This window comes from Sphaeramia orbicularis, chromosome 24 (genome assembly GCF_902148855.1).
Source record: "Sphaeramia orbicularis chromosome 24, fSphaOr1.1, whole genome shotgun sequence".
Taxonomy (NCBI): domain Eukaryota; kingdom Metazoa; phylum Chordata; class Actinopteri; order Kurtiformes; family Apogonidae; genus Sphaeramia; species Sphaeramia orbicularis.
Window position 1 is genome coordinate 41,041,888 of NC_043979.1, and position 22,800 is coordinate 41,064,687.

The 22,800-nt window shown below is 38.6% G+C and overlaps 1 protein-coding gene across 4 annotated transcripts in view; it reads left to right on the top strand.

The window, feature by feature from the left end:
• The first annotated feature begins 314 nt into the window (after window positions 1-314).
• The window catches only part of wasf1 (WASP family member 1), a 247,721-nt gene continuing 225,235 nt past the window's right edge, over window positions 315-22,800 (top strand). Inside the window, exon 1 of one of the 4 annotated variants that reach the window (XM_030127872.1) lies at window positions 315-568. The gene's annotated coding sequence lies outside the window, so the exon portion shown is untranslated. The remainder of the gene's footprint in view (window positions 569-22,800) is intronic. The other 3 variants (XM_030127871.1, XM_030127873.1, XM_030127874.1) reach the window with 3 other exon arrangements.

A 22,800-nucleotide genomic window follows, 5' to 3' on the forward strand; every position in this document is an offset into this window, starting at 1 on the left:
AAAACAAAACAAACAAAAAAAACAACAAAACAAAACATGTTGACGTCTTTACTTGTAATCGATTGGGCAAAAACAACGTGACGGACTGCTACACCTACCCAATACTGCACGCGCTCCTCCAGCCTCCACGAGCACAGCAGTTGCACGGGACGCTTTCTCGCGCCCCAACAATAGAGTGGTACGTACCATTATCACTAACTGTAACGGGGAGCATTTCTTACGAATAAAAACAATTTCTCGGTTTTTTATAGCGGAAAGAATATTTTCCCCTTCGAACGACTGAATCTACGTGTTATTGATATGCTATAAAACCCACCGCTAACCTGATAGGACCGGGTTTTAATCCTTATTTAATTAATATTTTTTCAGAAAATCCCTTTGGAAAAAGTGGCTGGACTCTTCCTCGCCGCCGCCTCTTCCAGCAGGAGTGCATTTATTCTAACAGTGAGATCAGACACAGTACAATCATGGACTCAACCCGGGGATTTAAATGCTTTGACACGCTGGATTGCACTGCTGCACAGTAAGGATGGATAGAAAATAAGAAGAACGCCAAAAAACGAATCAGGTATTTTATTTATTTATTTATTTATTTATTTTTGCACATTATGTATGTTTGGCACTGATGTTCACATTTTCAACTCAAGATGGGACTTTAGTAATGTTACAGTGAAAATACCCTGCATATATCAGCTGTTTTCCCTCGAATAACATTAAACTTAAAATGCACTTGGTAATCTAACACTGCCTGGCCATCACTGACTGTAACATTACCGTATTAACCCAGTGCACAGGTGACAAAACGTGGCAATGTTGACAAGGTTAGAAGTGCAAAGTACTCCAAACCCTCTAAAAGCACAGACTATATGCGTTTATGTGCATGAATAAATATGCACTTTAATAATAAGAGTGCTGAAATTGTGCAGGAGTACAAAGCTCCACATCTGCATGAGCCCTCTCTGCAGCGTCTTGACATATTCAGTCTGAGGAATATCATCATGCTGGTGAGAAACCGGAGAGCAAATATTTGCAATAGCCAGCAAATCATCTTACAGTATTAAGCATGCTGCAGAAATAATCTTTAATAATGCGTTTCATATTAGTCATTTTTGGCGGTAGGGTCTAATTCTGCTACAGTGTGATTAGACAAACCGCTGGCATTGGCACGACGTGATTTAATTTTCCCACTAAGAATGCATTGACTTGCCTCACAGTGGATAGGGGCTGGGGTCTATTCCAGCAAGCTTGGTTTGCAGTCATGGGGGATGGTAGCCTTCAGCTTCAGCCCAGTGAAAATCATGCTTTGTGAAATCTGAAACCTTCTTTGTACTACTTCAAGTACAGCAAAGAAAAGTGGGCATGAAGAGCAGTGTTTAGTGACTGCTGTGCAAGGCATCATCCTTTATATCTGCTCACAGTTTGAAGAGATGATATTTGTTGCGTTACATGATGCCAGTTCGTGTGATGCTGTCTGGTCAGGAGCTTACCAGACACTTGAACTGAACATTTTGTATTTTATATCTATAGTTTTACAGGGAACTATTTTGTATGTAATTCTTTTGCTGTTTAACCCTTTCGTGCATGAATTACACTGGTCTACAAGGAAAATGCTTCCAGAATAAAAGTAATGACCACATGAGAGTCACTGATAAAGAAAAATCAAGTCAAAAATGCTGGTTGGCTAAACTTTCCAAGATACAGCCTTGGGTCAAAATGTGAAATTCAAGAATTAACGACAGAATGGGTTTGACTCAAAAGGAATATTTGTCTCAGAGCTACAAGATCTACTTCAAAACACTGTCTGCACATTAGAATACATTCACTTTACAGGTTCTATTTAGTGGAAGATTTATAAAACTATTATATAAATGTACATAAATCAATATATATGTGTAATAACACTTAATCATATACCTTGAAAACATCAGCAAACCGGCACTTTTGTCATTTATTTTCCAATTAATCTTATTAAAATACGTAACATTTAGTACATTTAATCTCTGAAGCAAATCATTTCTAAAAAAAATGTAGACCAATGGTATGAGAACCTTAGTCGAAACATTTTTGAGTGATTTTATTCCTCTTTAGGCATGGAAAAAAATGTAATTGAATTTTTTGGTAACTTTTTTAAATGGAGTTACAAAAATGTCCACTCAGCTGGACACCATGTGTTTAATTTTTGAAGCAAAGAAACATGTATTTAAAACTCATCATCAGAAAGTGATATACAGGGTGGGGAAGCAAAATTTACAATGAACATTTAGGTGTTTTTTTCTCAGCAGACACTACGTCAGTTGTTTTGAAACCAAACATATATTGATGTCATAATCATACCTAACACTATTATCCATACCTTTTCAGAAACTTTTGCCCATATGAGTAATCAGGAAAGCAAACGTCAAAGAGTGTGTGATTTGCTGAATGCACTCGTCACACCAAAGGAGATTTCAAAAATAGTTGGAGTGTCCATAAAGACTGTTTATAATGGAAAGAAGAGAATGACTATGAGCAAAACTATTACCAGAAAGTCTGGAAGATACTATTAAAGAAGAATGGGAGAAGTTGTCACCCGAATATTTGAGGAACACTTGCGCAAGTTTCAGGAAGCGTGTGAAGGCAGTTATTGAGAAAGAAGGAGGACACATAGAATAAAAACATTTTCTATTATGTCCATTTTCTTGTGGCAAATAAATTCTCATGACTTTCAATAAACTAATTGGTCATACACTGTCTTTCAATCCCTGCCTCAAAATATTGTACATTTTGCTTCCCCACCCTGTACTGTGTGAAAACTATGACGTAAAAACATTTTTAATGCCGCTAATTGCTAAATTGCTACTGTTTTCTCACATTTTATCATACTCTAATATTAGTTATTACTCATTTCATAAAGATAAAATCCTCTGAGACCTAGGCAATTGACAGTTTTAGCTTTTTTACAGTAAAAAATTGTCTTGATTGGAAACTGCATAATGCAACAGTTTTTTCAGATACATTTTTAAAACAAGAAAAGCAGTCAGAGAGCGCTGACCTCCGCCAAGACAGGTCTGCCCCCCCCTCCCTTCGATCACCACCAAAATTTAATAATTTCTTCCTTGTGCCAGTATCAACATTTCTTGAAAATTTAATGAAAATCCATCCATAACTTTTTGAGTTATCTTGCTAACAAACAAACAAACAAACACCCACGCACGCACGCACACAAAGCAAAGCGATCACAAAACCTTCTGGCGGAGGTAAAAAAAACTTTTTTCCAGAAAAATGTTAATTACAGTCTAATAACAATTAGCAATTGATTTCCACTCAAACATGTAAGAGCAGATCAGGTTTATTTAGAACAGCAAAGTGACAGTAATGGTCTGAATGTCAGTGTATTATGGGATGGTGCGTAAGCGTCCACCGTGTTGGCTGATATGGAACTAAAACAACCAAACCCATGAATATACAAGAGAACAGCCGTGGAAGAACTGTCCACTGGAGTGACCACTGTGCATGAAAGGGTTAAACACAGAAGTGGTAAAAGAGCAGTGCATTATGGATATATGTGTTCAGTTCAGTAGTTTATAACGCATGCATTTCATTTAGAGCTGTAGTTAAAGTCTACATGTGGTCTTGTTCCTGTTTTGAGTGTTCCTAGTGGGGTATAACTTCAGTCGGCGTCTCTCTAGTACCGACACAAGATTCAAATTTGATGCTAATTCTTGAGAGACGCAGGATAAGAGGGATGTAGATGTGGATGATGTTGAAGTGACTGCAGGCAGTGTGTATGTACGTGTATTTTTTTTGTAATCATCCTCACCTACTTTTAAGTGAGGTTAAAGACAAAAGACTGTAAAATTAATTGTCTCATGGGAGGGAGTTTGTTGAAATTCAGCAGATCATATAATAATTAAACAAGAAAGCGTAGATTCTATAGCGTTACAAATTAGCCACACGTCTCTGCTCGTATGCTTTCTGGGCAGTTATATAACGAAATGCAAAAAGCCTAATTATCTATGTGTGCATAGAAGACTATATGTGAAAGCAGCACAGCCTTTTTGAACAAAACATGTCTGAGGCCCTTTCCCTTGCAGCTGTTAAATTTATCAGTGTGCAACAGTGGCATCCAAACTATCACATGACTGAGTGGAAACTATAGGGTAAGTTTCAAAACAGCTCAGAGGGATCACGCATATCTACGTAAAATATCCGCGACTGGTTGATTTTTAAAGTTGCCTTCATAATAGTAGTCGTTATGGTTGAGGGTTACTCTTTTTTTTTTTTTTTTTGCAAGTTTGTTGGCGTGTTCCTCGCCTCTACTCTTGCCAGGACTGAGCGCTTGCAGGAAATCATTAAACACAGGTGTAATGTTAACAGGTCCAGACGTAAACCTGCTCCCTGTTACACAAATAGTGGTTTGTTTTTATTCAGCGCACGGCTTTACCTACAGATACGTATACCCAGAATAGAGCAGAACAGAACGTATCGTCGCAGTTTTTTTCTGGTGCTGTTTCTGAACTCTTTGCTCCAAGTGGTGACATTCCTGCACAGTTTGCAGTTCTCATGTTTTTTTTCCTCGTGTTTCAGAGGCCCTTGTGATAGAAGAGCTTTGGCATGCCTCCTGCTGAGGCTTTTGGACCCCCATTATTTGTTGACATTGCTCTGATCGTCTGCCAGTTTCTGAATTTCTCATGCTAGCTAGAAGAATATCTCTCTTTTTCTTGCTCTTTTTTGTCTTTTCGGAGGTTGGGAGGGATGAGGAGGGCACTGAGGGCATCCTAATAGAGAATATAAAAAAAAAAAAAAAACAGGAGAAAAGGATGAGAGTAAAATGAGTGGTAGGTGCTTGGCATTGAGCGGAAAGTGGGAGGGATTCTGGGAATGGTGGGGAGAATTTATGATTGTGCGACGTGTACTGTCCGTTTTACATGCCATTTAGAGGAGCCACTGACAGACCTCCTATCTCCCAGCTGTTAGGATGCTCCAGAGGCTCCGGCACACTGGGACTATTGTTCTTCCTCTTGGCCAAGCCCAGACCTCTATAATACTGCTTCTGTCTAACTGAGCTGGCCTGACGGAGGGACACCAGGGCTCAGTTTATCCCGTCTGACTGGTGCTCCTTGTGTCCCCACTGCCTCTGCCTCCACCACCTCCGTCCCTCCTTTATCTGTTTCCATACATGGTATTTTTTAAAGGGACTATCTTGTCTTTATTTATTCCCGAACATCCAATGCAACCACTGTTTTAATTGAAGATCATTTGCGTCTTTGTTTTTCTTGTGCATATATTTTTTTTTTACATTCCTGGCACCATATATAACATTTCCAAGGTGTAATCGTTGTCACTAGTGGACTTCTTTGAGCAAATTTTGTTCAGGTATCGTTTATTCATACACCTCATCTCCAAAATGAAGCCAGTATCAGTCAATAAATTTGTAATACCAATGACGACCGCTACAGTTGGCCCCCATAAAAAATCTTGGCCCCCATAAACTTACAATGAACCTTTCTCTCTGCCCCTTTTGTTCAAATATAGTCATTTCCAGCTCCAAAAACCCAACATGATGACGGCCAAATCATACATTATTTTAGGGATGCTCCGATACCAGTATCGGGCATCGGCTCCGATACTCAGTGTGTGTACTCATACTCGTACAAGTAATCTGATACAAATGCACCGATACCACTTACGGCCGTGTGACGTTCACAGTTCAGTGCAGCAGGTACATGGAATAATGTGTGTGGAATGTGAAGAGTGTGGAGATTTTTCAAAATAAGCGACGGTGATAAAAGTAACGCCGACTGCAAGTAACTTTACAGATACAGATGCAGCGTTCTGTCCGTCCTCTGCGTACATTCCACCTGTTTTCCAGGTGCTGGTGGAGACAGAGAATACCACTGGGAGTACGGAGCGGTGCGGACCGCCGCCAGCGGAAGTGAACACGAAACTTATCACTCATTTATCTTTTCTCTTCCTGCTGAAGCTAAGCTGTTAAACCTTACCAGCGAAAACGCTGCAATATTAGCATCACATTAGTGTTGCCTCTGTCGTCTCCATGTTTGTTATTACTGACTTTCTTCTTCTTCTTCTCAAAAAAAACTTTACTCTTCTTTGTGGTATTTGTCCACTATGGTTAATTCAGAGCAGCGCCCCCTGGTGGATTAATTGACAAACGCTCATTCCAACACATTAAATGTCAGTAGCAGCACTTTTGTTCCAGTCAGACTAATGACAACGACAATAAAGCACATTTACAAAAGGAACTAAGAACTGGAATGGGATTATTAAGTACTCGTATCTGTACTCAGTATTGGCAAGTACCCAAATGTAAGTACTCATACTCGTACTCAGTCTGGAAAAAAGTGGTTATCGGTGCATCCCTACATTATTTACTTCAAACTGCATTTCAGAAACCAATGGGTGACATCATGGTTTGTCCGACTTTTTTTGTCGTAGCTTTTCCAATGTTTGTACACAGATCTTAGTACTAATAACAGCTGTCCACGATGATGTAAAATTTCCTTTGTTTTAAATTGAAAAACCATAGTTTTCTAGCAGAAGGATACCTAACCCCCCCACACTTGTATGCCTAAATTGTCCACAGATTTCAAGCACTTGTGTGTATCTTTATTTTATTCTTTTCTTTTCTTCCTTCAATATTCCTTCTGCGCTATTCCCTATATTTTACCGTTTTCTCTTATTAATGCCATTGACCCTTCCTCCCCTTGTCTACTTTTTACTATCACCCAAAGGATGAGAGGTTAACATCAGGTCTTTCTATGAGTTAGTTGCTTTTCCATTGACCCTGAAATTGCGCGAATATAACTTGCACATAAAAATTTGCCTAATGGGAAACGACAATTTCACCAAAACTCTTGTTTTTTTGATGAAAAGTTTTTGGGTTTGCAAGAGGTGGTTTTCAGCCATTGCGAAATTGGTGTGTCTTGCAAAACTGCAATGGAGAGATCTTTTTGTTTGCTTGTTTATTTATTTTGAATATAACATTAAAACCAAACAACAAAAACATTTATATAAAAAGAAAGGAAAACCTCTAGACTAGAGTCATGTGAACAAAAAACCCCAGATATTGATGGATGTTACAACAAGTGAAGAAAAAGAGTTTTAAAACAAACACACGAGGAAACCAAATCATTTTTTAATTTATTACAGGATTGAGGGGTAACGAGCATTCTAGATTCAAAACAACAGATATTTATGTTCGTCGCCATGTTTATGGAATGACAACTCGTAACAAATTATCGCATTAGTGATTTAAGAGAAAACCGACATTATGCACTTCTGTTTTTTTCAACATTTAGTAAATATCTGTAAAATGTTGCATATATATCCAATGGAAAAGCAACTAGTGTGTCTCTGAAATAGACCTGTCCGACGGTGTCTCTTCTTCTGCCAACAAGGCAAAAACAGCCCCATTTCAACCCCTACTCGCTGTACCTGGAGGATCTCTTCCTAGCGTTATCTCTCTGTCTTTTTCCATTATATTTGTACTTTATCCTTTCTCTTAGCAGCTTCTGTTTCTTCTTTCCCTGTCACTTCTCTGATATTTTTTAAGCGTTTGTCTCCATCCATCTGTATCATATAGTGTGCTGGGTATGATGCAACACCTCTACTGCCAAACACCCAGAACCACAACTGCTGTGTTTGATTTCTGTCACTCACCGCATAATGTTAGCCTCTGATCCTATTTTGTGCAGGCTTTGTTTTGTATTCCTGCTCTTAAGCCTTGCAGTATTTTACGTGTCGACAACAGAAACTGAGACTGACAGGAAATGGAAGTAGTATTTGTTTAAGGTAAGGACTTTAGTGGTAATACAGTCTTAATGATTACACCCAGGGACGCAGGGGGGAAAAACATTGTAATACAGCCTTAAATTATATTGTTTACAGTACTTTCCCTCTTTTTTTTTTCTTTTTTTTTTTCGGGCTCACAGCAGCGTGGTGTCCTGTGACTGACCTGGCATATTCTCTCAGCTGAAAGCCAAAATAAGCTGCACAATGGGGTAACCTAAGGACTGGTCGCGCCACTCCCCTGGTGTCATGTGTATGTTTGGATGGTAAATGTAGCCTGATACCTACCTTCGGACAACAGAGCTTTGGTCTGCTCCAGGAGAAAACTGGATAGGGATCTCTTCAGTGGCTTCGGGCCTAAGACTGAGAGTAAGAGTGTGTGCCTGTATGTATAAAAAAAAAAGAAAAAAAAAAAGATCTCTGCAGGTGCATGTGTATATTTTTACTACATTTGAATATGCAAAGCTAAGCAAAATACTGCACTCCTTTTATCTGTCTGCCTCTTCTTTTCCTTCACTCTGTTTTTTACGCTGTTCTTTCATTGATGGGTTCTTATTGAGGTGGAACGCCCGATGCTCCAGTCGTCGTGGTGATGTTGATTGATAGAGGTTGAAGAAATTGGAGACATGGTACGCTTATCCTATCCGCACCTTGATTCCTACTCGTCAAGACTTAAATGTTCCTATTCGATCACAGACACACTGTATTTTCATTAGGATATTCATAAGCTGTCATTTTTCTTGTGGTTCCTCTCTGTACACTAGACTGCACTGCATGGAAGAGTAAGGATGAGGTTGACGGGAAGACACAAGACCCTTTTATACAGCGCTTCTGTTACGGGGATATTTTGCCTTTATTCCAGAATGATGTCTGTGTAAATGAAATTGTAGGATCATGTGGTCCCACCTCTGTAACACCTCTGGAGGTAGTAACAGAGCCCTGATAAAGGTGGAATCATGATTCCAGAACGCTATGTAAAAGGATCACCTCTCATTCCATAACCAAGGTGTGACGTTTTGATGACGTATTGCATGTGCGACCCCTGCGCTGAGAGGATTTAAAAATGAGCGTGGGCTGTGTACAGTAAACAAACACACCAACGCGACTAGAAAGATCTTGAACTGGGGAGACGCCGAGATCCGCGAGTTGTTGTCACTTCGGGTGGAGGACTCTATCCACGCTAACATTTGTGGAACAGTGAAAGACGGGCTGATTCTGAAGAGGTTAACAACGCCGCTATGCTTGGGGTATTTCCGACGTGCAAATTATACGTTACACTATACGCTAAGTTACGTCACCGCCCCTTTGATTCTGGAAAGCAGGTCTGCTAGGGTTGTACAATATTGGAAAAAACTGACATTGCGGTTTTTTTTAAACCATGCAATCTATATTGCGATATGAAATAGCTTTGTGGTGCTGACATAAATGGTCAAACACTTTAGTTGTGTTACCTCTTGTTGTGGCAACAACTGCAAGGCACTATCGACACAAAACACGTGTTTTAATATCATCCTTCTTGTTGCTGAAATAATTCCAGATACCTGACGTTGGTTTCTTTTTGGCACCAAGTCTTCGTTTTCAGTGATTTTCTCTTGTTCATTGCTCATTTTTCAATATTGTTTCCAGTGACTCACTCTGTGTACAGGGGGCGTCGTCTGCTTTGGCAAGCTGATTAAGAATGATTGTGATTGGTGGGTCGTTGTGCGCAGTGTGTGTCAGGTAGCCAGGTTGAAATTATGCCCCGTTTCCACTACGTGGTATCGGCTCGACTCGGCTCGGCCTATTTTGCATTTCCGTTACGAAAAGGGACCTGAAATCTGGTACCTGGTACCAGAGGTTGCGCTAGACATTTTTATTGTCCGTCATTTTGACGGACAGGGTCGTAAAAATTCCTTCATAACATATTATTATCCGTCATTTCAAATTTTTATTTTTTAATGATAAAGAGATATATTTAGTAGTATTTAATGTTCAAAAACATTTCAATGATGCAGCAACTGTAGTTGCTGCTGGCTGATAAACCAACGTGATATCAAGACTCGCATAATTATATACGCCACTTATAATTGGTGTGTTATGCACTGAGGGTTAGAGTTCAGGTTATATGAACCAGAGATCTACGCACAAATTGACATGCCATCAAATAACACATGAAAGGTAGAAAATGCATATATATAGCACACCAAATGCCACTGGCGTATTCCTTGCTTTTCCGTCATCCTTTACCGCATCCGTCCCTCTTTTTTCACTGCATTTATCAATGCCATCATATTTACTGGGCTTTCTAAAATAACTAAGGAGACTCGGCTGTCTTCACAGTTTGCGCTAGAGAAGTAGCATCTAATTTTGGCTAAAGTCAGCTAAACAACGACACAAGACTGGACACTGACTGATTAATGTTCACACTCACCATCAACTGGACAGGGGGTCTACTACAGGTGGACTAACGGTGAGTCATGTGACAGAAGTACCGCTGTTGTATTCAGTGTAGTTGTGAACAGTGGTGCTGTTGGTTCTATACAGGTGGATGCTGTTATGGACTGTTTGATGCCTCGTTAAGAGAGACAGACAGACCAGCGATTCTGCGAACAGGTTCTGTTCACAGTGTTGTGTGAAAACTTTCTTTGGTAGTATGAGACTGGTGTGTGTGTGTGTGTTCCTTTAAGTGCGAGAGCGGTGTGTGGTGCGTGCGTGAACGTATGGTGTGAGTGGTCGAGCAAGGAGCAAGGTGGCAGTTTTGAGTATGAGTGTGTAAGAGGACAGAGGGAAAAAGTGTACAAACATCGATATACTGTGCATAAATAAAAGCAGCTGTCTTCCACTACCGGCAAGGGAGTTAACCCGACATCGGCCCTGGAGGAAATCTGCCCTGTGCTCGCTGACTACGGTCGGAGGAGCCAAGCAGGAAAGGTTAACAGTAGATTACCCTCAGTATTTGAATCTGTCAAAATGACGGACAGCCTTCAGAATTTTCCGTCATTTTAAAAAAAAATCTGTCAATGACGGAATATTTTCGGTTAACGCGACCTCTGCCTGGTACTACTTTTTTGGTATCACCTCGGCCGAGGTTCCAGGACAGGGGACCAGATACTAAAACGTGACGTATAAACACTGCAGACCACTGATTGGTCAGAGAGTTTCCTCTGTGACCCGCCGTTTTACAAAAAACAGATGTGGAAGTTGACAGTAAATATAGTGGTACATTAATCTACATGATAACAGCCCAAAACTACACCATGGTCGGTCGAGGAGATTCAGTCTTAGGTGGCCGACGTAAAAATTCAGACGAGACAACATGCAACGAGCGAGTTTATCAGCAACTCTCTGAACAGATGACACGGAAATAACACGCTGCATCGCTATGACGACCAGGTACTGTAAAGTCTGTAGTATCTCATAATGGAAACGCTCTCCAGGAATACCCGGTCGAGCCAAGCCGAGCTGAGTCGAGCTGGTTCCACGTAGTGGAAACGTGGCATTAGATGAGAACACGCTGAGTTCATTTGGCTTCTACATTGCAGTACCTGCGATGTGACTATTGCGCACACGTACATCGCGATGACGATGCTCCAACAATATATTGTGCAGCTCTGAGGTCCGCTGTGTAGAAGTCCAGCCTTTCTCACCTTCTGTTACTCTTTGGTTTGGCTGTGGAAATCGGTCAATGGTGGCAAAAAGGTGGGATCACCATCTCATCTTTTTTCCGGGATCTCTGTGTAAAAGTGGCAACAGTGAAGGACTAGAGATGAGCGTAAAGTAGAAAATGAAAGCCGGCGTTTTAGGCACATTATACGCCTTACACTCATCAGGTTTTATCCACCTCATGAAGATACTGCCAGTTAGCTCTGTTTTAGAAACTGTGTAATACATATATTTTTACCATTTAGTGATTAACAAACTAGACATGATTTAGAAATGAAAAGAGCAATGCCAAGGCTAATAAGAACACTTAAAGGGAAGCGACAAAAGCGCTAACAAAAGAACAGAGAGTGATCTGGGAAGTAGCCTCTTAGTGTCCTAGTGTGTTTGTCCACAGTTTCACAGCAGGACTTCCTGTGCACACACACAACTGCTGCCTTCAATTAGGAGCCAATATTTGGCTGTTCATTTACAGCTCACAGCAAGGATCCAGCACCGCTTTGGATTTGCATGAGTCCTGAGTACAAAGCTTGTCTGATTTGTGCTGGATCGAGTCCCAGCAGTGGCCTTGAGTCTATGCTTTCTCTTCCATTTCCGATGCGAAGCTCGGAAGTGAATGCGAGATCGCCTTCCTTTTGTCTCCGACGGTTGGCAGGAAATGCCAAATTCACTTACATTCTCAGCAGGAAAACTACTCTTAACCGTCTTATTAAACAGTTAGTTCATCTGCATCATTAATGCTTATCACAAAGCAATACTCTCGGCTCACCAGGATGAATCATCGCTGCAGAACAGGGGTCAGACTGAGGCAAGGAAATTTCTCACTGGCAAAAGAAGGATGTACTGAAGACAGACTTTCAGTTGTGGGAGGATGTGGTTCACTGAAAGACTACATATCACTATTTCTCTATTACATGCTGTGCTAGAGAAAAGGGATGGTAGCAGTTTGAGCCAATTAAAACTATGTTTAACCCATAAAGACCCAAACATCCACCAGCGACCAGAAGTATCTACTGATCTAAACTGTTTAATACCGACTGATTCACTAATCTCATCAATACATGCAAATAATTGGTGTAAAATGCCGTTTTTCGTCTTTTCATGGTTATCAGATATGACCCATTCGGACGTTCAGAGGCTCCGTAGTGAACGTGGAAACACCGTCATCTTCTACAACATTGATTCACCAGTAAAACCCATAGAGTTGGATCAATGACAGTAGATGGAGACGCTTGTTTAATGTTCAGATAATGATAGATTTTACTGAAAAAGTCACTATTTTCTTCAGTTTTCTCTGTTTCTGATGTACCGTATTTTCCAGTCTATATGCCGCTACTTTTATCCGCACACTGTTAACCTGCAGCTCAAAAATGATGCGGCTAATTTATGTTTTCCGGGCTAACAATCGATCTGGCTGTCGAAGAATGAAATGGAGCTGTTGCGCATTAGCTTGGCATCAATGAATCGATGGTGAGACGTTGGAGACGAGGTGGGTGTGGCTTATAGTCAGGTGCGGCCAATAGGGGTGTGTAAGAAAATATCGATTCTGCAATATATCCCGATATTTCATTTCACAGTACTGTATCGACATTAAAAAGTACTGTATCGATATTTTTTTGTATTTATTCAAATGCAGATATTGTGGAGGTTCATTTTTGGGTTTTTTTTGGTTTACATGTTATTTGTTATTATTTAACACTCTTATTAAATAATTTTAGTTCCTTTGTTGGAATTGCACAAAAGAATGTTGTGATGTTTGTTCTGAACTCATAGAATATGAACATTTGAACAGGATCTTAAACTGTAATGTCTGTAAAACATAATTTAAGTTTGAACACAGGAACATTTTGTGATATAGCATCAGATCCTGTTCTGAACAAATAAAAATGTGTTTAGTATTTGTGCATATTTCTGGTGTAATTCGGTTCTTCAAGGAAATAATCATTTAAAAAAAGAAACAAACAAAAAAATGCTTTTTTAACAGTATCATGATATATCGTGATATATCGTATCCTAGAATTTAGGAAAATGTATTGATTTATGCCTTGATTCCCACTGTTCTGAGTCATTTTTCACTGGGGGCTGCAAAGTTAGCGATGACTGGTTCCTAATTTCAGTATAAATTGTTGGAACAGGTGGAACTGAGTCGGCTAATGTTACTTCCTTTGCAGCTTGGACATTTAACAGACACATTTAAACACAACACAGCGAACAAGTTTATGACAACAGAACTTAAGACCCAGCATATTAAATTTAATACCTTTTAAAGACTTTTTAAGGTATTAAATGCAGATTTGGAAATTCAAGACTTTAAAGACTTTTTAAGACCCTGCGTGAACCCTGAATGAGGCAATTGCTACTGCCACAGTACTGTGTGAGGTGTTCCGCAATATATCGCAATATTTCATTTCACAATACTGTACTGATATTACAAAGTACTGTATCGATATTTTTAGGTATTTATTCAAATACAGATATTGTGGAGGTCCATTTTTGTTTTTTTTTGGTTTACATTTTACTTGTTATTATTTAACACTCTTTTATTAAGTAATGTTAGTTCCGTTGTTGGAATTGCACAAAAAAATGTTCTGATGTTTGTTCTGAACTCATAGAATATGAACATTTGAACAGGATCTTAAACTGTAATGTCTGTAAAACATAATTTAAGTTTGAACACTGGAAAATTTTGTGATATAGCATCAGATCCTGTTCTGAACAAATAAAATTGTGTTTAGTATTTGTGCATATTTCTGGTGTAATTCAGTTCTTCGAGGAAATAATCATTTAAAAAAAAACAAAAAAATGCTTTTTTAACAGTATCATGATATATCGTGATATATCGTATCCTAGAATTTAGGAAAATGTATTGATTTATGCCTTGATTCCCACTGTTCTGAGTCATTTTTCACTGGGGGCTGCAAAGTTAGCGATAACTGGTTCCTAATTTCAATATAAATTGTTGGAACAGGTGGAACTGAGTCGACTAATGTTACTTCCTTTGCAGCTTGGACATTTAACAGACACATTTAAACACAACACAGTGAACAAGTTTATGACAACAGAAGTTAAGACCCAGCATTTTAAATTTAATACCTTTTAAAGACTTTTTAAGGTATTAAATGCAGATTTGGAAATTCAAGACTTTTAAGACTTTTTAGGACCCCGCGGGAACCCTGAATGAGGCAGTTGCTACTGCCACAGTACTGTGTGAGGTGTTCCGCAATATATCGCGATATTTCATTTCACAATACTGTACTGATATTAAAAAGTACTGTATTGATATTTTTAGGTATTTATTCAAATGCAGATATGGCGGAGGTTCACTTTTGTTTTTTGGTTTTTTTTATTGTTTATATCTTATTTATTATTATGTAAAACTGTTTTATTAAATAATGGTTCTTTGAAGCATCCGAAAAGCACTTTTTACCGTCTGAGAGGCAGATGTTAGTTCTTTTGGAAACTAGGAGAATGAGAAAAATTTTGTGATATAGCATCAGTTTCTGTTCTGATCAAATAAAAATGTGTTTAGTGTTTGTACATTTTTCTGGTGTAATTCAATTCATCCAGGAATTTATTTATTTTTTTTTTAAAAAGAACAGTTTCATGATATATCTAGACATATCGTATTGTGATTCTAGTTTATGATTCGTATCGTAACGCCAGATTCTTGCGAATACACAGCCCTAGCAGCCAATAGTCTTGAAAGTATGGTAATAACCCTCAACTTTAACCCTTTCATGCATTAATTATGAGAACCTTAATCAAGATATTTTTCCTGAGTCATTTTATTCCTTTTTAGGCATGACAAAAAAGGAAAATTTTTACGAGTCTATTTTTCATGGAGTTGCAAAAATGTCCACTCAGCTGAAGAAGCAAAGAAACATGTATTTACTGATATACTGCATGAAAACTATGAAATAAAAACCATTTTTAATGCTGCTAATCTGATGTTTTTTCACATTTAAACATACCTGCATGGAGATAATTTGCAAAAAAAAAAACAAAACAAACGTTTTCTTTAAAAAACAAAATAGTTAATCACAGTCTAATAACAATTATCTTTTTTTTTTTTTTTACATTCAAACATGTTTCTGCAGATCAGATTTATCTAGATCAGCAAATTTACAGTAATGGTGTGAAATACAGTGTATGGGACGATGCATAAGCGTATCCACTGTGTTGGCTGATATGGAACTAAAACAACAAAATCCATAAATATATAAGAGAACAGCTGTCCACTGTAGTGACCACTACGCATGAAAGGGTTAATCTGAGCTTTTATGAACTGCCAGCTACATAAGCAATAAATTAAATATAGGAAAATACCTGGTTTTTACTGAAACAAGGCAGAACACAGAGGATAATATTGTGATAAATGGTGATAAATTACTTGAGAAAGGTTCAATTTAGAGGAAAAATATCAAATGGGAACTGCTTTAGAAGTAGCACTGGGTCTTTATGGGTTAAAACAGAAATAATGGAGAATAATGAAATAAAAGCTAACATCACAGGTTTAGTCATTTCTAGGGAGATGGTCTAAGACACAACAGTCCCTTACATAACGCTTTCATTTATAGCCACATGCCTAGAGCGTAGAGTCCATCTATGTCACAATTATATAAGAGGATGAAAGCACTAGTCTACGTCTGTTAATTAAATTTTGCTTTCACATACTGCACGTTAGTAATGATAATAAAATGTGCAGTTAGCGATCGTGTAGACCATGTCGAGTATAGGAGTGTAGGCTTAGCTCTGGAGTGTGAAATCATATGTGTATCGCTCTGCTTTTTTTTTTTTTTTTTTTTTTTTCTCTTCTCATGCCGGTGCAGTTGACTGGACCACAAGATGGTGGATGTGTGAATGCGATTCGTTGCCCTGAAGGTCAAAGTCAGGCCCTTGAGCCATTCAACCAGCTGTACCTGTGAACCGTCCTCTGCTTGACAAACACACTAGAGCTGCTGCACCGCTTTCATGAACCGCAACACTAATGGTTTTCAACTAGTCCCAAACAGACCTCGCATGGGAAGCAGTCAGGGCTCAGCAGAGGCAGATGTTATTTTTTCATGCTTTCGCTGATTTGAATAGATACTTGTACCTTGTTTTGTAGGAGCCATGTCTGTCAGTGTTTTCTGATTTTTAAAGGTCAAAATAAATCATACTCCTAAGAAGAGTATCTGCTTCTAGGAACTGATTTGTAAGTGTCCCTTTTTTAAAGTTGCGGACTATCCCCTATTTAACCCATAAAGACCCAGTGCTACTTTTATGGTACTTCCCAAATTATTATTTTTTTCTCTATATTTAACATTTCTTAACCTGTTTAACCATATTTTCAGGGGAAAAACGCCTAAGACATACCCAAAGTAAATGAATTACTCCACAATAATAAGGTTCATATGGATGCTCTTGGTGTCTGTGGACATTTACAGACCTCACAGAATCTATTCCCATTGTCTAAAATATTGTATCTATTACTATGCCTGAGTAAACTGTAACAAACTAAAAGAGAAATTGGAATTTTTTATCCTCGCCTGTTTGTTTTTTTGGCTGCATTGACGATGATATGCATAAATTAAATGTTCGTGTCGGAGATTTTTAATAGCGTATATTTCACCGCACAAATATTAAAAATCATGTTTGAACATTAAAGTTTGTACTAAAAATACACTTTTGATGTACTTTTATTAACATTAGGGTCTAAACTTTGAGCAAAAGTTGAAAAAAACATCCATTGTCCTGATTTATTATATTTTTATAGTAGGTTAATATTAATATAATTTTTGCGGCCCACGGGCGGGCTGATAGGGCTAAAGGGGTTAAGGGATTTGTCACCAGTTATTAAGAAATAATCCTTTGTATTTTGCATTTTTGCATTTTTGAAGACCTAAAATATCTTCAACCAGAAGGAAAAGCGCTAGTATTTTGGTTATGATAGTATAGTTTTTTGGAAAGCTGTAAAACAAGTGAACATTTGAAATCAATAAAACAGGGGTGTCAAACTCATTTTAGTTCAGGGTCCGCATTCAGCCCAATTTGATCTCAAGTGGGCCGGACTAGTAAAATAATAACAGTGAAAAAAGTAAAATTCTATTATGATCAGGTTTACATCTACAAAGTTTCCTTAAAAATCTGAGTAACATGAACAATTTGAATTGTCTTAAGAAAAACGAGTGCAATTTTAACAATATTCTGCCTCAGTTTATCAGTTTATAATTTAAACATGTGCGTTACAATCACACAAAACCTTTAGTACCAGGCAGAATATTGGTAAAATTGCATTTACTTTTCTTAAGACATTTCAATTTGTTCATATTTGTTCATCTTATTCACATTTTTTTTTTGTAAAAGTATAGTTTGGTAATGTAAACATTTTTAATTTTTACTTTTTTACACCAAAAAAACAAAGAGAAAACGTGGCGTTGTCATTATTTATAGGTTATTATGATAATATTTTACTGGTCTGACCCACTTCAAATCTAATTGGTCTGTATGTGGAACCTGAGTTAAAGTGATTTTGACACCACTGATTGTTAATATCTTCAGTGTACGTAATTATTGCGTTTCACAAATTCATGCCGCGGGCCGGATTGGACCCTTTGGCGGGCTGGATTTGGCCCCCGGGCCGCATGTTTGACACCTGTGCAATAAAAGAACGTTTAGTAACTAGAAAAGCACTCAGAGAGCGCAGACCTCCGCCAAGGCAGATCAGTCCCCCCCACCCCCACCCCCCCAGTCACCACCAAAATTTAATCATTTGTTCCTTGTACACTGAACAAAAATATAAACACACCACTTTTGTTTTTGCTCCCATTTTTCATGAGCTGAACTCAAAGATCTAAAACTTTTTCTACGAACACAAAAGGCCTATTTCTCTCAAATATTGTTCATAAATTTGTCTAAATCTGTGTTAGTGAGCACTTCTCCTTTGTCCTTTGCTGAGATAATCCATCCACCTCACAGGTGTGGCATATCAAGATGCTGATTAGACAGCAGGATTATTGCACAGGTGTGACTTAGGCTGGCCACAATAAAAGGCCACTCTAAAATGTGCACTTTTACTGTAGTGGGTGGTCCAGGGGGGTCAGAAAACCAGTCAGTATTTGGTGTGACCACCATTTTCCTCACACAGTCTTCTTCATGAATTCTCTGAAACAGCTTTGGAGATGGCTTATGGTAGAGAAATGAACATTCAATTCACAGGCAAAAGCTCTGGTGGAGATTCCTGAAGTCAGCATGACTACTGCATATTCCCTCAAAACTTGTGACATCTGTGGTATTGTGCTGTGTGATAAAACTGCACATTTTAGAGTGGCCTTTTATTGTGGCCAGCCTAAGGCACACCTGTGCAAAACTCCTGCTGTCTAATTAGCATCTTGATACACCACACCTCTGAGGTGGATGGATTATCTCAGCAAAGAAGAAGTGTTCACTAACACAAATTTAGACAGATTTGTGAACAATATTTGAGAGAAATAAACCTTATGTGCATACAGAAAAAGTTTTAGATCTTTGAGTTCAGCTCATGAAAAATGGGAGCAAAAACAAAAGTGGTGCGTTTATATTTTTGTTCAGTATAGTATGAACATTTCTTGAAAATTTCATCCAAATCCGTCCATAACTTTTTCAGTTATGTTGCTAACTAACCAACAAACAAACAAACCCTGGCAAAAACATAACCTCCTTGGCGGACGTAACAATCAGTCTGTCAACAGCAGTCACAGAGGTGTGCGTATGATACACATATACAGCACAAATAAAAGAAAGGGTGGACCATCAGGCCCTGCGAGGCCTTCTCTGCTGACCTAAAAGAATCACAACCACTGACCTACATTTACACCCTGCATTTTTATATTTGTTCCATGGAGAATAGCTGTTTTCCCAACCCACTATGGCTGACAGAGAAGTGGATTTGGTTGCAGACACCTTCAAAGATAAGCGGTACTTTTGGTCAGTGTGTTGTAGCTTATTAACATTTTGTGATCGAATTCAGTAAATATTGATGACTGTGCTTGAGATGATGTCCATGGTGCATCTGTGGCTGTGGTAAAAGGAGATCTGCTGAGTTGTGTTCAGCAGGTTTCTTGCTTTAGTAATAGCATTCATTCTTGCAGTGTGAGATACCGTTCTGTGATGCGACATGTTTTTATATTGTTTTTTTGTAAAGTATTGAAGGTATTGTATTGTATTGATATTAAAAGCTGGATGTTAACCCTTACTTATACTCTGGATTTATTTATTTATTGTGTGTGGATGTGGTATGGCTGTGTTTGTGGAGCGGTGACCGCATTTTGTATTTGGAATTTCCCCTAGGGGATCCATCCATCCATCCATCCATCCATCCATCCATCCATCCATCCATCCAGCCAGCCAGCCAGCCAGCCAGCCAGCCAGCCAGCCAGCCAGCCAGCCAGCCAGCCAGCCAGCCAGCCAGCCAGCCAGCCAGCCAGCCAGCCACCCACCCACATCCATCCATCCATCCATCCGGCAACTGACTATTTTTGGTAATTTCCACATAAAATTACAAGACAGTGACAGCAACAGTTACAGTGAACACAGTGAGTCAACAATCTCAAGGTCCACCTCTGCATGAACAGTGACTGGACCTGCTTTGTTAGGTACCATGAAGTAATGGTACTAATGTAAGGAATGATGTTCAAAGGGATCATGTGGACGTGGACAGGGGTCTGGATCAGCACTGGTGTTGTGATGCTTTAAAAAGGATGTTCTGATGTTCTAAAATACATGTTCCTCTCACCTTAAATGTGTTTTCTTGTGTTTTTACTTCCACCAGGAGGTATTGCGATCACTTTACTTTGTGTGTTTGCATGTTTGCGTGTGTGTTTGTTTGTTCGCAATATAACTCAAAAAGTTATGTATAGATTTTCATGAAATTTTCAGGAAATGTTGATACTGGCACAAGGAAGAACTTATTAAATTTTGGTGGTGATTGGGGGGGCAGATCTGTCTTGGCAGAGGTCAAGACAGATCTGCTGTCTTTTGTTGTTTATATTTACTTCTTGGTTGTTGTTTTTTTTGCCACTTATGGGTAAGGAACCAAATATGGTAACTTCTTTGACCTTTATTTTCTACATAACAATAAAAAAATTGGAAAAATAAAGTGTTGTTACATCCTCCAATAACACACTAAGGTTGAAATTTTGAATTTCAGACTATTTCTGTGAGTGAACTAAAGGGTTAACTCAGTGTTTTTCAACCTAGGGGTCGGGACCATTTGTGGGGTTGCCTGAAATTTTTAGTAATTGATTAAAAAAAAAAAAAAAAAAAAAAAATTACTAATAAAAATTATATGGTGAGTTGACAGAGACAATCCCAATCCATTAAAGGCATGACAAACTGTGAAAATGAAGCACTGTGGTTCTGTTTATCTGTCAAATGTTCATTGTGGTCAGTTTCAGATGTTGCAGCTCTTTCATAATTCATAGTTTGAGTTCTTGTTTGTTCAGTATTAATTGTCAGTCTTGTAAATCCAAGCTGGACTGACTGTACATATCCTGACCAAGGAAAATAAAAATCTCACTTTGTGCAGTAATCTACACCTGGCTTTTCCGCCTCCATCCATAATAATATAGATTATATAGACTAAATGTCGTCTAAAGTTAACATTTTATTTGCAACATAGTATAGCGAACTATTACATGATCAAAAACAAATGAATTTTAGCAGAAAAAAAGTCTACATTTTGAATTCGCCAGGAATTTGTGATATTAAAATGGGGTCATAATAAAAGGATGTTTGTCCATAGACCTACCAATGAAAGTATCACATTTTATACTTGGCATAATACCTGAGAATCTTCAGGAAAATAGTCAAACAAAACTGCTTAGAATACTTTTATTAATTGCAAACAAAGTAATAACCTCCTGGTTAAAGCCACAACCCCCCACAATAGTCCAATGGAGGGATAGAATTCAGAATGTGTACAACATGGAATATACCACTGCAGTGTTACAAATGAGAAGAGAAATATTTATGAACAATTGGACCCACATTAAGTCACATTTTAATTTGATGTAAGTGTTGTTGCTGTTGTGGATTTCTATTTTGTTCTATCTCAGATTCTGAAAGAATGTCAAGGTTCTACCATGTTGTATTTTAATGGCTGATGTTGATCTCTCCTGAATATTCTGGTCCCCGTGGCCTAGGACTTGAAACAACCATGGACTACTACCCCCATTAAGACTGAGCTATATATATATATATATATATATATATATATATATATATATATATATATGTGTGTGTGTGTGTGTGTGTGTGTGTGTGTGTATATATATATTTCTGTTATATAATGATTTGTTACAATGCACTGTATGGCTACACATGTGAAATCTAAATAAAAAGAAGTTAAAAAAAAACAAAAAACGGGGTCATGAGTCAAAAAAGGTTGGAAACCACTGGATTAATTCAAGTCAGACAGAACATTACTGAAGCACTAGATGTGAAATACACGGTTCGTATCTGCGTAGCGCGATATTAAAATAGGAATGCAACAATATTGAGGCTGGTATTTGGAATAGAAGTTGTATGTTCATGTAGGAGTATTTAAACCCTTTAACAAACAGAGATGGTGTGAGAAAGAAGGTGGAGAAATGGTTTCTAATGCATAAAACAACATGTCATTCAGAGTATTCACCTCTGGTCTATCTTGTATTTGCACGTGCATTTGCTGGCGAAATGCCAAGCCAGCGTTTGGAGTTAAATGAGCCTGGCGTGAAATGCCTGGAGGAAAACCATCTTTCTTCCGCTCTACAGCCTCAACCACAGACCACAAAGGCCCATCCTACAGTGCAGAAAAGTTCAAAGGTCGTTTCACTATTGTCTGAGCTTATATAAATGTTAGCGGTGACTTAAGGCAAGAGCCTGGTTTGCATAGCCGAGCCTCAGGAGGACAGATAGGTGCTGACAGATAGGCTTGGCTTCACCGCTGGGACTGCAGCACAGCCTCTTCCCTTTCCATCTGCCTCTCTTTCTCTTTGTTGTTCTTTGCCGTAGCTCCCTTCGCTCTTATTCTCTCCGTCTCCGTCTTTATTTTCCGTCTCTCTGTCTGTTCCTCATACGTCTTTATACCATATTCCTTTATATAATCGAGAGTCGCACAAGCACAACCGACTGCTTTCAGTGACACTAACGATGACTGCCAGTTTTGCAGTCGACATTATTTAGTTGGACGTCGACGTCTAAAGTCTTGACCCAATCCTTTTTTATGCAAATGTACAGTAAGTTCAAACAACAGTGGCGCTGGCATGGAGCAGCGGAAACAAAATGAGAGAGACAGATGTCGAGTTACTGAGCTAATTAAATTTTCCAAATGCTGCATGGATCCCGCAAAGGGAAAGAGGAGTGTTCGTTTTTAAT